Source organism: Chiloscyllium punctatum, chromosome 6 (assembly GCF_047496795.1).
Source record: "Chiloscyllium punctatum isolate Juve2018m chromosome 6, sChiPun1.3, whole genome shotgun sequence".
Taxonomy (NCBI): domain Eukaryota; kingdom Metazoa; phylum Chordata; class Chondrichthyes; order Orectolobiformes; family Hemiscylliidae; genus Chiloscyllium; species Chiloscyllium punctatum.
In genome coordinates, this window is record NC_092744.1 from 31,546,991 (window position 1) to 31,563,770 (window position 16,780).

Below are 16,780 nucleotides of genomic sequence, written 5' to 3' on the forward strand. Positions count from 1 at the left end.
TGCCAGGGACCTGGGTTTGATTTCATCTTTGGATGACTGTCTTTGTGGTGTTCACGTTCGGACCAGGTGCTCCAGGTTCCTCCTGCAGTCCAAAGATGTGCAGGTTAGGCTGTGGGAAATTACCCATAATGTTCAGGCTAGGTGGATTAGTTATGGGAAATGCAGGGTTACAGAGATAGGATTAGTCTGTGTGGGATGTTCCTTAAAGAGTTAGGGCTGAATGGCCTGCTTCTACACTGTAGGGACTCAATAATTCTATAAAGTGTTTCATTACTGTTTCAGGCAGAATACCCCAAACCGTTAAATTCCAGTGAGGAGGAGTTAACAGGCTCCCCTTATATATCTGCACACCTCCTCAGTTGGTTGGAGCAATATTTATAAAATTGAATTGAATTGAATTTATTCTCATGTGTACCGAGGCACAGTGAAGAGCTTTGTCTTTTGAGCATTACAGGCAGATCACATAGTTAAGTAGCATAGATAAGTGAATAATAAGTAAACAATGGCAAAAACAAAAACACAGGTACACGCGAATGTTAAGAGTTAGTGAATCCAATCATGAAGGGGGTACACGCAAATGTTAAGAGTCAGTGAATCCAATCATGAAGGGCATAGGTAGGGTAAATAGACAAGGTATTTTCCTTGGGCTGGGGGAGTCCAGAACTAGAGGGCATAGGTTTAGGCTGAGAGGGGAAAGATTTAAAACAGACCTAAGAAGCAACTTTTTCACACAGAGGGTAGTGCGTGTATGGGATGAGCTGCTAGAGGAAGTGGTGGAGGCTGATACAATTACAACATTTAAAAGGCATCTGGATGGGCAAATGAATAGGAAGGGTTTAGAGGGATATGGGCCAAGTGCTGACAAATGGAACTAGATTAGGTTAGGATAGTTGGACCAAAGGGTCTGTTTCCGTGCTGTATAGCTCTATGACTCAATGACTCTAAGGTAATTTTAAGAAGGATCGCTTCCCTTGTGATTAGCTGTTTTCCAGAGCCAAATGAACTTATGTGTTAAAAGGAGCCAGTTTAACCAGGCTTTCTTCATTTAACAGAAAGAGTGAGTTTATTGATTACTCAACTTAGAAGGATTAGTAACATAACACACAGATAAGTAGTAAGAGTTAAGTCCAAAAAGATAAAAATGTAAGAATCATCCCATGTATATGGATCAGTTTCTGAATTATTCGAGATAGTTGATGTTGCAGTCAGTGTTGGGGAATTACCTGTTGCATCAATGTTGATAGGTGAGCAGTTGGTTTCTCAATCCTTAATTTTGCAAAGAGGAAGTGGTGGATGCGAGTACAGTTATGATGTTTAAAAGACATTTAAATAGGTGCACAGATAAGAGGTGTTTGGAGGGATATGGGCCAAGCACAGGCAGGTGGGACTAGTTCAGCTTGGGTTTACAGTCGGTATGGACTGGTTGGACTGAAGGGTCTGTTTCTGTGCAGTACGACTCTATGATTCTATGAGTTTTGATACCTTGTGATTGAATTCCAGCATTCAGCATGAGAGACAGTTCTCAGTTGCTCTATTCCCTTTTTAACTGGTTAGTAGTCCTCCATCGATTTCGAGAGGGCCTCTTCCTGCTATCCAGGGGTGACTACAGAAGAGTTCTTCAACTGTGACCTTCACAGCACTCTAACACTCAAACCCAGCCTGTTACACATGGAAGCATTCACTCCCAGTAGTCCACCTCAGTCGAATTGAAACTGCTCCTTTTAATTTTTAAAAGGATTTTTAACCTCTGTCCTTGCTTGTCATCAAGGCTAAGACAGGCATTTCTGCAAAAGATAACAAGCGAGGAGTCATAGTCAGCCTCTTCATGATCTCTTCTTGTTAAATCTGTTCCTTTGCCAGACAGTCACTGAAGTTAAATCCACAGTTTTGCTTCAACAGCACTTCTTTTAAAAACAATAGATTCTGGAATTGAAGGTTAAAAAGCCTCGATAAATACTTTGTGATTCTGATCAATTATCATAACCATATGTTAAATGCTTCCTGTAGTCACCCCATGATTAATAAACCTTTGGTGATGGGCTCTTCAATAATACTATGAAGGGAATTTATTATTTATGTTGATGAAAAAATAATTTGCATTTTATGGCAAGAATAAGGTTTCATGTAGACCAATGTACACTTACAGGCAAAAGTTAAAGAGGAAATGCTGGAAATATACTTGAGACAAATAAGTGTACTTTAGAGAGAGAGCATGCAATCAGATTTTCACTGCACAATCTGAGGCAGACTGAGAGAGGCACCCTGAGAAAATGATAGTGACATTATGGCTGTTTCCAACAGCACAGCTTTTCCTGAGAGTGGAGACTGAGGCCGTCTAAACACAGCAGCACTCCTAAACATGCCACTTCAAGTTGTTAAAGACCTGTAAAAGGCCCGTCTTGACAACATTTTGGAATTCTGCTGAACGATACCAACATCGAGCAATTGTCAGAATCAAACTAGCTGCAGGCAGGGGACAACTTGGTTGGGACACATCAGGAGGTGAGAGAAGTTAAAAAAAGGTATGTTTAAGGCTTTTCATGAGTTAATCCATTGTAAATTCAGGGAGGAACCAGCGTTGAGAACTTGAACAGTTCAGGTAACATCACTTTCTTGAGAACTGTGAGCATGGTTCCTTAGACACTTGAACACAGGGTCAGTACTTGGACCAGCAGGTTGGTGTTCTGCAATACATTCCTACATGTGTCTCAGACATTATGGAGATCTGTGTTGTATAGCGACATTTTATGAGATATTACTCATGAAGAAGGTTGTTGTCAGCATCCTTTTGAAGTGGAGGAAATTATGTGGGAGAAGAAATTATTTCCTGTAAGAAGAGGATCTTAGAGTAAACAAAATATAACTTATTGCACGCTAACGATTAGTTCAGATTACATTAATATGATAGACTGTATTATGGAGACATTGAGGAGGAACAGCTGTTAGGCCTGACACCTTTGAGATTCTAAGTTAGAATCATAGAACCTCTACAGTATGGAAGCAGGCTATTCAGCCCATTGAGTCCACACCAACCCTCCAAAGAACATTCCACCCAAGCACCCTATCCCAGTAACGTGCATTTCCAATGGCCAATCCACCTAACCCGCACATCTTAGGACTTTGGGAGGAAACCCGCACAGTCACAGGGAGTATGTAAAAACTCCACACAGATAGTCACCAAAAGGTGGAATTGAACCCGGGTCCCTGGTTCTATGAGACAATAGTGCTAACCACTGAGCCACTGTGCCACCCATGAAAATTCTATGTTCTATGAAAATTCCATATTATGTAAAGCACTCCTCATATTAACCCTTCCAGACTTGAAATAATTCCAACAAGGCCGGTATCCCATCACCAAGTCAGCCTTTACGTACATGTGCATAGTTCTCTCACTGATTCAGTTTCCTTAGAGCCAGCTCAGAGAGTGAATTCGAACCTCTGACACTCCTGATTATTTATTTTTTTTTTTTGGGGAACACTTCTGCTTATTTTTTTTTTTTTTCTTTTTTAGTCACAACTCCAGGGTGTCAGTGGACACCCGCGTGCTCCTTCTCCAAGGACACCCGGGACACTCCTGTTTATATCTGTCAATGAGAGCTCTTTGATTGGACCAGAATATCAGCCCCAATCAGGGAACTCATATTCAATGAGCTTCCCCTGGCTGACTTCTTTACAATCATTAGAAGAGCCAATACCACTGTCTGCTGAGCTTTCTAAAACCTGGTCCTCCAGAGACCTGTGGTTATTAAGGGTGTTGGATGAGGCCCTTGAGGGGCATGATTTATTGAGGAAGAAACAGGAGTAGGAAGCAAAAGAGTGAGAATTGGAGGCAGTGGAAGATGACACTGAAGAATGATGTATTGCTGCTGTTGATCAGATGGCCTCTTCATGCCACTGTCGAGGAAGAAGACCTCCCTCCTATCCCTCTCCCTCTCTCTCGTAGATATCAGGTATCGAATTCCTTTGTGACATATCGCTTGGTACAAACTTTCCTTCAGGACAACCAGCAGTCTCATTGACAGTGACCTTGGATAACTAAAACCTGAGTCCATATCTGCCCACACTAGCTTTATTTGGACAGGAAACCATTCTCCATTTCAACTAAAGCTAACCCCCGTGACTATTAAAACTTCAAACAGCTTCCACCAGAACAAATCTCAAGTACAAAAGTGGGCCTGGCTCCTCTGTGGCAAACATTCTGTCTGAATGATGTTTGGATTTCTAACCTTTTATCAGAACTGGAGTTTGAAAGAAATAGAGCAATTTAAGATGTTTGGAGAAAATTGAGAAAAAAGCAGAGGATGAGAACAGAGAAGAATTTTATTTGAACTATCTGTGTTGGCAATGGCTACAGCATTTCAGAAACCGATAATCAATTTATGAGATTTCAGAGATTCACTTCCAGATTTCCTAATCCAGAAAATGTGAAAATTCATTAACGCATTGATTGAAGATTCGGCATGGACAGGTTGGACCAAAGGGTTTGTTTCCATGCTATACATCTCTATGACTCTAAAACTGTGCAGATTTGAACCTTTTGATTTTTGAACCTGCCAATATAGGCTCAGTCATTTGTTTTCAGCATAACAAGTGAGAACATTTTTGGAGTATTGAGGAGCAGAGCATGGATGACACCATCTAAAGGTTTTCCCACCATTTTTTGGAGAGATGGAGCAAAGAGGTAGGAACTGGGAGCTGGCCCCATTTTTGTGCTTAAGAATTGCTTCTGGCAGAAGCCTCCCAACATCAAAACCTTTAATCCGTTTTTTCTCCAAGGATAGAATGATGTGAAACAAGCTTTGAAAAGACATTCACTATGCGGTATTAAGCTTTAGTAACTAAATAAGCTTTAGTAACTAAATTTAATTATACTGAATTAATATGCCTGATATCTGAAAGTACTTTCTCCCCATAATAACCTTTAGTTTTGTTCATGTATCATTATTTCAGGAACTCAACAATTATTTGACAGTACAAACCGATCCCCTATGATACTCTAAAACTAAAACTGAATGTGATGTAAGGAAACATATTGTAAAGGGGCTCACATGACTTCAGTATAGAAGCCATGGAATCATTACAGCACGAAAGATGCAATTCATGTCATCAACTCCATACCAGCTCACCATACAGCAATGCCACCAATTCCCCACTTTACTACCACAGCCCTGCAAATGTATTTCCCTCAAGCATTCAACCAATTTCCATTTAACTTCTCTATTTCAACCATCGTTGTGGGCAGCAAGATCCAGGTCATTAGCATTTGCTGAGGAAAATTTTCCTTTAATGTGCCTGCATCTTCTGGCAAAAACTTTAAATCTGTGCAACCAGTCCTTCTACTGTCAGCTATTAAAACAATTTTATTTTATGTACTTTATCTAAACTTGTCATCATCTCGTACAGCTCAACAAAATCTTCCCTCAATCTCTTTTCCAACTAGGAGAATCCCAGCTTCACTCACCTCACTTGCAGCTAAAATCTCTCTCATTGAAACAATTCTGATAAATCTCTGATATATCTTCTCAAGGCCTTTAAAAGTTTTGTAGACTTTGGTGACTAGAATTGGATGCATCATGTATACCCAAAGAGCAGTTGAGTGTCAATAACATTACTGTGGATTTGGATTTACCTGTAGGCCAGACCGGGTAAGGATGGCAGATTTCCCTTCCTAAAGGATGTTAATGAACCAGATAGACTTGGATCTAAACAGTTAATATGCATGAGTCAAAATCCCATCAGATTTTCCTCAAGTGTGGGGATTCCCCAAATCAATCGAACTATTTCATTATTACTGATTTGTTTTTTCCTCTTCTTGCTATTGTGTACAATCATTTCATTTTATTCATATCTTCTGCACATATATAAATACATTCATATATTTCTAGAAATGAGGCTTAATCAAGAAATGTTGATTAAATGTTTTTCTATGTCCATTAGATGCTGTGAATGAGAACCACCTTTGATCGGAAGTCTGAATGGGATCTACTTCATTTAATTGAAATACATAAAAGTTTGCTGCTCTATGTTAGTGGTGTTACTTTATTTTTGCCTCCAAATGATATGGAAAGTTGAAGCTGGATTTCCAAATCTACACCCATGTCCTTTGAGTGGAAGTTCCAGTTTTGATGCTGATTCTAGTGGTGGCAGCATGCTATCATATGTAACACATGCATTGTTCAAACGCTAAGATGAAAACAACCTTAAAATAGTTCAAGACCTATTTTCATTTCTATACTGAGTACCCATCACAATACAGGAAGAATATTCAAAACAGATGCACTGCCTTGTTTATGAGTGGTGGCGGAAAAGTCCTGTGCTAACTTTGCTTAAAATTACTGTGGCTATAAATGGTAACAGCAAAATGCCATTCATCTTTCTGAACATTTCCCTCAGTAATTGCCCATCAAGATCATTGTGGTGGTACCTTTTACTAGCTCTATAGTGGAGAGGCTGTGGCACAGCGATAATATCACTGGGCTAGTAATCCAAAGGCCCAAAGTCACGTTTATAGAGAGTGTCCCTGCAATGTGGAAACAGGCCCTTCAGCCCAATACATCCACACCGACCCTCCGAAGAGTAATCCACACAGACCCATTCCCCTACCCTACATTTACACCGACTAATGCACCTAACATCCCTGAACACTATGGGCAATTTAGTGTGGCCAATTCACCTAACCTGCACATTTGTTTGGCGCACCCAGAGAAAATCCATGCAGACACAGGATGAATGTGCAAACACTACACAGACAGTCAGCTGAGGCCAGAATTGGTCCATGGCGCTGTGAGGCAGCAGTGCTAACCACTGAGCCACCATGCCACCCCATGTTCTGAGGCCATGGGTTTGAATCATACCATGAAAACTAGTCAAGTGGCAGCCAAATGAATTATTGTCACAAAACTGCACCTGGTTCAATAATGTCCTTCAGGAAACCAAATCTACTGACCCCGTCATGTCTGACCGACATGTGACTCCAGACTCATAGTAGCATGGTTGACTCTTAACTGCCTGCTGGGCATCAGAGATGGGCAATAAATACTGGCCTTGCCAGTGATGTCCACTTGTTGGGATTTGGTGGAAAATTGCTTTCGCCGTTCATTGCCAGATCTGGCTGGACAACTTAAAACATGATATGGTCCTGTTCCCCTCCCACTTGTCACATTAGTCAATATTGGTAACAGTTCTATTTCTTCAGGTGTTGCTCCTCCCTCCTTTAAATCTGCTGTCCTCACACACTTTACAAAAATATAGCTCTTGACTCCATAATCCTTGCAACTACCATCCTATCACCAATCTTCCTTTCCTTTCTGAGATCCTGAAGTTGCTGTTGTCTCCCAAATTGGAACCTATCTTCCCTGCAACTCCATGCAGGAATCCCTCAGCTCAGTTTTACACCCTGCCACAATATCAAAGCATCTCTTGTCAAAGTGAAAAATAAAATGTTAAGTGACTTTGGTAATGATAACCTTTTTGTCCTTGTCCTGTTCAACCTGCCAACAGCCTTAGACATAGCTGGCCTCATCATCCTACTGCAACATTTCCCCAGAGGAGTGTGACTGCACTTATCTGATTCCATTCTTTTTTACCTATTTTTCTATTTACTCATGGGACAAGAGTATTTCTGGCTTTTTTTTTTCATTCATTCACAGGATGAGGGTGTAGCTGGCTAGGGTAGCATTTATTGACCCTAATTCTGAAAGGGCAGTTAAGAGCCAACTACATTGCTGTGGGTTTGGAGTCACATGTAGACCAGGTCAGGTAAGGATGGCAGTCTCCGTCCGTTATGGACTAGGCCAAACACCCTCAAAATATATTAAGAAGATAGTCTAGACCTGAACTTTTTCTTATTTTATGTGTAAGTGTGGGACATTGCAATCCACATGCAATTCAATTGGTCAAATTACTTGATTTTATTTTTATACTGCAATTAAATGCACACAAAATAAAAACAAAAGAATTGGCTTAACTGTAAATCTATTAAAATGCTTAACAAAATAATATATACTTATAAACTACTACCATTTAACTTCTAATATAGTAACATTCCATAAACACACCCTTGACAAAGGCAAATTCAGTAAAATACATTGTCACACATGTCATTCTAGCAGCAGGAAGGGCACCCCAGCTTTTGGCTGTAACAAAGACAGAAATACGAATTTCCACGTCCAACATCAAAACCCCGGCAACTGCAGAAAGCTAAATCTAAAACTCCTGGTACTGTGGGAGCTTGATCTCACCCATTCACTGTGCAATCTTTGGTGAAAATCCCCACTTCTGACCTTACGATGGAAAGAAAGTAATTGATGAAGCAGCTGGAGATGGTTGGGCCCAGGACACTACCTTGACGAAGTCCTGCAGAGATGTGATGGGAGCTGAGATGACTGGCCTCTAATAACCACAACCATCTTCCTGTGTGCTGGGTATGACTCCAACCAGAGGAGAATTTGTCCCCTGATTCTTTTTGATTCCACCTTTACTAGGGCTCTTTGGTGCTATACTCAGTCAAATACGATATCAAGGGCTGTTCTTCTTGCTTCACCTCAACTAATCTATCTAATAACCAACGCCTGAAATGCATTCATTCCTTAGGCAATTAGAAATGGAAAAAACATCCTGATGTTGTCAGTTGTTCACACTTCAGCAACACATAACATGCAAAGAAATACACTGGAGAACAGAGTGGCAGTGTAATGCATTTTCATTTCACAGCTGAGTTTGAATCCTTACTCCTCTCAACTCTCCTCTCACGCCAGTTTTAAACATCAGGAGCAAAGAAGTTTGAGGTTATGCAAGGTTGATTTGAAATGGATTTGATATAAACTTGTGTTTTATTTGGTGCTTACTGGCAGACTCGTGCTCTCACTCAACAATGACACAAGAATGCCTGATGTGAACAGAACAACTCACCATCAAGATAAGATTTTAACTCATACCCATTTACTCGGAATTAAATTCAGAACCATTATTAACTGTAGATGCTGCTTGATCTTCTGAACATTTCCAGTATTTTCTGTACGATCTCAAACTCCCAGCTTCCACAACAATTTGCTTTTTACAGGAATATTCTTCTCAGTTCATGCACTGGCAAATCAGAGGAATGAGAGTTTTGATCCATGTGTAGCTGCTCCACACCTAATTTCAAAGGGCACTGCACAGACACTTGGAAGCTTGACAAAATCAGTAAAATGTTCAGAAAAAATTGCATGCCGCAGAAGATCATTAAGTAGCACAATATTAACAACTTCCTTGCTAATAACTAAATAATAAGACTTGGTACAAAACAATAAAATGAAATTTTAATATTAAATGTTTACCCTACTCCTTCCCACAAGAGCTTTCAATCCCACGTGCTAGTACTGTACAGAGCATATGAGATGGTGAATAATTTTCCTACCTAACAGTTACTGTTATTACTGCTGTGAACAAACTTTGCTGTGGGCGTTATTCTGTGAACCCGCTATTTCAATTGTATTTATTTTCCTGTAGACCCATGCTGTTTCGTTATAATAGCTATGACAACTCACCACAGAATTTTGGTTCAACACTGATTGCAGCGTAACCTTAAAATAAACAGCACATAATTCCCATGCTAATCATCCAGAATATTTGTGCTGAATCTCACATGACAGCACAATTGGTAAGAACAATTTGATCAGAAGAATCTTTCTGTGGGCGAAATTATTCCTATGAATAAATACAAGCTATAAATGTTTCCATCTCCATTTTGTGCGCTTGGTTTTCATTTCTGTTTTGACCCCTCATCGTTACTGAAAATGCACGGAATGAATTCTGCTTTCACCTATAAAAGTCTAGAAAAGCACATGCTGTAAATGTATTAAGAGTCTTGCAACAACCTTACCCTTCAGCCGTACACAGAGAAACAATGTAAATTCGCTTCACAGATTAATGCATAAATGAAGTAAAGAGTTTACTTTTATCCTCTGCACACTTCATTTAAACTGAAATCAACTTCTTGGTCGGTGACTTTTTTTTTAACTGATTGTATGTAAATTCATCTTTTGCAATCCTCTTCCTGTTACTAAAAGCCCAATATGAATCAAAGTATATGGAATAGTACTTAAAATAGGTGGGATTAGAGAAGACCATTGCAGTACTCAACATGTTCAACGTTATTCAGATCAGCTCTTCTTTGCATTCATTGAACATGGTTAAAATGTTTGTCCTAGAGCATGCTGACACCAGGTTAAACATTTAATTTACTATCCAGACATACAGTGAAGAAGCTTGACCACCTATCATAAAAAATGCCTAAATTTGATATTGAGTAAGAAACTAGAAAATGTAGCTCAATACCCCAGAACCAGGCTGAAAATTGAACCCACTATGGGTTGCCTGCAATAATTTGCTCTGCCTGTTTGCTAGCCTGCACTATGACATATGTTACACGTCTGTAATCAGAGATTATGATTCAGCAACTTATTGTCCACCAGAGAGTTGGGATAAGGGGAATATTTTCAAGATGGCAATTCGTAATCAGTGGTGTGCCGTAGGGATCATGGCAAGGTCCACAATTATTTGCAATCTATTAATTATTTGGATGAGGAAAGTATGTGCTCTAGCCAAGCGTTGCAAAGGACACCAAAATAGGTGTGAAGGTAAGTGATGAGGCTGCCAAAAAGGACCTATAGTGGGAAATAGATTGATAAAGTCATCCACGAGGCTCTGCAGGAGATCGGCAGAATTGTATTCAGCCACAACCTGTCACCTTACAACCTGGCATGTCCTCCACTCTACCATTACCTAGGAGAGCAATCCTTGTTCAAGAAAGAATGCAGACAGAATGCTATAAACAGCACTGGGTTTACCTAAAAGTGAGGTCTCACCCTGGTGAAGCTACTACACAGAGTTAGTTGTAAGCCAAACTACATAAGCAGCAAGTGATAGACAGAGCCAATGATTCCACAACCAATGAATCAAATCTAAGTTCTGCAGTTATCCAACAGCCAGTTGTGAATGGCATTGGACAATTAAATGAGTAACTAGAGGAGGAGGCTCCACAAAAGGCTCTGTCATCAGTGATGGGAGAGCCCAGCACATCAGTGCAAAAGATAAGCCTCAGACATTTTCAATAATTGTCAGCAACGAGTTCCAAGTGGATGAACCAGTTCAGTATGTTCTAGAAGTCCCCAGCCTCACAGCTACCAGGCCTCAGTCCAGTCTTGATCGTCAATTAAATGATGGAAAGGATCCTGATCAAGGCTATCAAACAGCACTCCCTTTTCAATAACCTGCTCACTGGTGCTCAGTTTGAGTTCCACCAGGGCAACTGAGCTCCTGACCTCACTACAGCCTTGACTGAAACATGGGCAAAAAAAGCTGAACTCCACATACAAGTGACTGCCCTTGACATCAAAGTTGCATTTGACCGAGTGTAGTAACATGGAGCACTAGCAAAACTGGACTTAATAGGAATCAGGAGGAAAACTCTTGCTAGTTGAAGTCATGTCTAACACATAAGAAAATGGTTGTGGTTGTTGGAGGTTGGTCATCTCAGCTCCAGGACATCTCCACAGGAATTCCTTAGGGTAGTATCCAAGACCCAAACATCTTCAGTTGTTTCATCAATGACCTTCTCTCCATCATAATGTCAGAAGTGGAGATATTCACCAATGATTGCACAATGATCAGCACTATTCACGGTTCCTCATATACTGAAGCAGCCAATATTCAAATGCAACAAGTTTTGGGCTAACAAGTGGCAAGAATCATTCATGCCATGTGCATGTCACCAATGGCTGTCTCCAGCAAGAGAGAATCTGACCATTGCTCCTTGACTCTCAATGGTGTTACCATCATGAAAACCCCGCACTGACAGCATTCTGGGAGTTACCATTGATCACAAACTAGTCATTTATGGTCTAACTGTACTGTGGCTACAAAACCAGGTCACTGGTTAGGAATGCTGCAGTACTAACTCACCTCCTGACTCCCTAAAGCCTCTCCACCAGCTACAAGGCACAAGTCAAGAGTGTAATGGAAAACTGCCCAATTTGCCTGGATGTGTAAATCTTCAACAACATTCAAGAAGTTTGACTCCATCTAGAACAAGGTAGCCTGCTTGGTTGGCATCACATCCACAAACATTCACTCCCTCCATAACCAAGGCACAATAGAAGCAGTGTGTACCATCTACAAGATACAGTGCAGGAATTCACCAAGCTTCTTAGATAGAACCTTCCAAACCCATAACCAGTACCATCGAGAAGGACAAGAAGAGTAGATACATGAGAACACTACTAACTGCAACTTACCCTCCAAGTTACTCACCATCCTGACTTAGAAATATATTGCCCCTCCTTCAGTATCATTCCTTCAGTATACTGGGAAACTCCCTCCCCAGTAGTATTGTTGGTGTACCTATAACAAATGGATTACAGTTAGTCAGGAAAACAACTCCCCACCACTTTCTGAAGGATAAAGAGACAGGTTAGGCAAAGATTGATAAATTCTTGATATCGCAAGGAATTAAGGGCTATGGGGAGAGTGCAGGTAAGTGGAGTTGAAATGCCCATCAGCCATGATTAAATAGCGGAGTGGACTCGATGGGCTGAATGGCCTTACGTCTACTCCTATGTCTTATGGTCTTATGGTAATAAGTGCTGGTCCAGCCAGCAACATCTGTATCTCATGACTGAATTTAATAAAAGGGGATAGCAGCTATCTTCCTCCCAGCTCTATAATAAACTGAAAGTCATTTCTGGTTTACATTCACCCTCAGTCCTGTTTTCTTCCTGCTATCATTGCCTCTATCACAGATGGTTAATGTCAGAGGCAACAGATAAACGTAATTCTTTGTAAAACCACCAAGATCTTCCAGATGACAGATTGGCATCTGTAGCTCAATCTAACAATGGAACCTAGGACCCAGTTTAAGTAAATCTCAGGTTTCCATCTTCTGGCATACTGGATCAATTTGAGGCCTAACAAACAGAGAAAGTAGCTATTACCTAAAGGTTTTTGTAGGAAATATTAAGCTGTCGTGGCCTGCAGTTACACTGCCTTATATAAACATTGGCAATAAATCTTAATTTGAGTGGAAATATCAAAATGCAGCTACATTTTACCTTTTAACTTGCATTATAATGAAAATGCATTAAAATATTATTACAAAGGGAATTCTTGCCTAAATGTATTTTAGACTGAATTCATGCAGATACTAATATTACAGTCATAGTCACGAATCAATAGAATTTACCCAGTGAATTTGACATACATCTTAATGGGAAAAGCTAGAGCTGCCTGATACCAGGAAATCAACGAGGAGACAGTGAAGTCTGCAGATGTGGAGATCAGAGTTGAGAGTGTGTTGCTGGAAAAGCACAGCAGGTCAGGCAACTGTCTTGAATAACTGTCCTGATAATTGACATTATTGCATTGAAAAAGACAGAAAGCAACAGTTCTGCCAATATAACAAATCAATAGTAATTTTCTGACAGAACTGGGGGGAATGCTTTGATTAGGAAGTACTGACATGTAACTGTATTACTCTGGTTAATTTGTCATTTGAATTAACCAGCTGCAAGCTTTCCTAACTATATTAATGTTTAAAATATCACCTAGGCCAATACAGATCATTGACTCCAGCATTATCTATCAGAAACCATCACTACAGTCACTACAGTTCTTCTCCCATGCGTCGGTTGCCTACTTATATAGATGGTAAATTACCTAATAATTAATTATAAACCAATCCAGAGTTATTGCTGATTATAGCTCAGACACTTAGTACCAATGTAACAACATTCAAAATGTGGTTCCAATTTATTTTGCTTCACATTGCTTTTAGATTAAATTAAATTCTCAGCAATAATTCGGATGCCTGTAAGCATACATCTTTGTGTTTTAGGCATGCTCACGTGCCTGAGCACATTTGACCAGAATTTAATATCTCCCCTCTGAGGTGCTTCTGGAGTTGGGAAGGCATTTGATCAGGATGAAAGGTGGATTTCTTGCCAAAATTGTGGTATAAAGTATGTGCGCCAATCAGGTACCATAAATCCTCAAAGGTAACATGCTATAATTCTGCTGGGACCACACTGTAACATTGGAATGTTCAGAATGCCTTTTGCAGCTTTTGTTTTCTTTAAAACTGATTTCAAAATAGCAATTTATCCAAACTATTTCTTTTGTTTCATATATGGGGTCAAATCCAAGCAAAAGATGCCCATTTGTTACGGTTCCAGATGGGATACCCAAAGTGTTTAAGCTCACAGATAAGAAGGGATGGGCTGACTCCCCTTTTTATTCAGCCCCAAACTCAGTTGCTGCAACAAGGTTAACTTAAAAATCTGACTCTTCCTTGTGGATACCTTCCTTCCAGAACTAAATTGACACATGTCTTTAAAAGGGGTCCATTTAACCAGATTTTCTTGAACAAATTAATTAATTATCACGTGTGAAAAGAAATACTAATACAACACACAGACAAACAGATTAGAAAGAAGAGGTGAACCCAACCAAGCAATAATTTTAAAAATATATATGGATTATTGTGATTAGATTACCTCCAGTGTGGAAACAGGCCCTTCGGCCCAACAAGTCCACACCGACCCTCCAAAGGGTAACCCACCCAGACCCATTCTCCCTAACACTATGGGCAATTTAGCATGGCCAATTCACCTAACCTGCACATCTTTGGACTGCAGGAGAAAACCAGAGCACCCAGAGGAAACCCACACAGACACAGGGAGAACATGCAAACTCCACACAGGCCATTGCCCAAGGTGGGAATTGAACGCAGGTCCCTGGTGCTGTGAGGCAGCAGTGCTAACCACTGAGCCACCATGCTTTGAACAGCTTATGAAGAACAGACAGTTGAAACATTGCAGCCTGGGAGGCATTGACATTAGTTGGTGAACAGTGATTTTTAATTTTATAGATTAGTTGAAATCCAGTCATTTCTTTGACTTTCGACCATGATTGACTTCCAACATTCAGGTTGAGAGAGAGTCTTTTGTTGTCTTGTTTCCTTTCTAACTGGTTTGCAGCACTCAGAGTTAGAGAGGGTGCAACACAAAGGTAACTAAAAACTCTTCATGATTTGGAGATGCCGGTGTTGGACTGGGGTGTACAAAGTTAAAAATCACACAACACCAGGTTATAGTCTAATAAGTTTAATTGGAAACACTAGCTTTCGGAGCGACGCTCCATCATCAGGTGATAGTGGAGGGCTCAATCCTAACACAGAATTTATAGTAATACATCACACTGTAAATTTTTGCTATAAATTCTGTGTTAGGATTGAGCCCTCCACTATCACCTGATGAAGGAGCGACGCTCTGAAAGCTAGTGCTTCCAATTAAACCTGTTGGACTGTAACCTGGTGTTGTGTGATTTTTAACTTTAAAAATCTTCAACTGTGATCATCAGAGCACACTAACGCCGACTGGTACACGCAAGAGCATTCAGTCCCAGCAGTCCAATCCAGTAATGTTGAAAGTAGTTTTTAATTCCTGTCCTTGTGTATTCTTCAAAGAAAAAACACAAAATGAGTCTGCACTTTGGGACATAATCCACAGGATGGTGACTTATTGTTGAGTAGGGAGTAATCATCCTCTCATTATCTTTCTATTTAAGTCCCTCTATTTAAATTTTGTTGGCGGTTTACACGTGTGATATTACATTGGCTTCACACATGACTTTGCCAGAGAGTTCCTGAATTTAAATCTTTATTTTCTTTTGCAGCAGTCCTCTTTTTAAAAACAACAGATTTTGGCATTAGAAGTAAAAATTGTCTACAAATACTTAGGTTCTGTTGTCTAAAATTGTCATCACATTGTATAGATTAATGAGTTCTTAAAGGGGTAATGTTGGACATGTATTATCTCAACAGAGACATATCATGTCATACAGTCTTGGCAGAACAGCTCTGAATCTCAAAGGGCTTAGATATGGCATGCATGTCTCTCAATAGTCTTAGTAACAGTGTCTAACCAGGTAATGTAGATCGTGTTTAGTTGAAGCTGAAAAATGTGTTGTTGGAAAAGCGCAGCAGGTCAGGCAGCATCCAAGGAGCAGGAGAATTGACGTTTCGGGCATAAGCCCTTCTTCAGGAATTCCAATTCTCCAGCATCTGCAGTCCTCACTTTCTCCGTGCCTAGTTGAAACTTTGCAAAACAAACTACAAGGTCCTCCTGTTCAGACTGACTAACAGTTGTTTCTCTACCACTGAAAATAAAGTAGGCCCTTAGATCCAGTCAAGGAAAGACATATTCTTCTACCCATAAATACCACACTTATCATTGTCTTGCCTCCATCCCAACAACATCCACGGCAGCAAGGACAGCCTTTCCATCTCATCTGAAATTGAGGACTATGAGAGAGCTTTATTCTTGCTGTCAATTTCTCTCTGATCAAAAACTACTTCCTGAAATTGCCCACCTAGCTGGATCTTATGTGTAATGCCAGGACCAGTCATTATCTCCCCAGGATGCTGTTGAGTACAGTATAGTTTATGACCTCTGATTGACCAGTAACTCTTGGCAGCCAGGAATCCCCATTTCCCTGTGTCTGGGATCATGGAGAAGGCCTGCCATGTGCTTGAGTGGTATAACACATGGGAAGCTTTCTCTAAAATGTGTGATGCTGGGATCTCACTGCAGTACCTCCACAAAGTTCCACCCCATTCTGTCCTTAAATCAATTCTTTTTCATGCAGGTTGATACTGGCCCTTGTATTCCATGTGTCTCAATTTTGTTAACCAAACCTTTAGATGGCAATTTAACAAATGGTTTCATAAAGTGCACATAAACAGCAC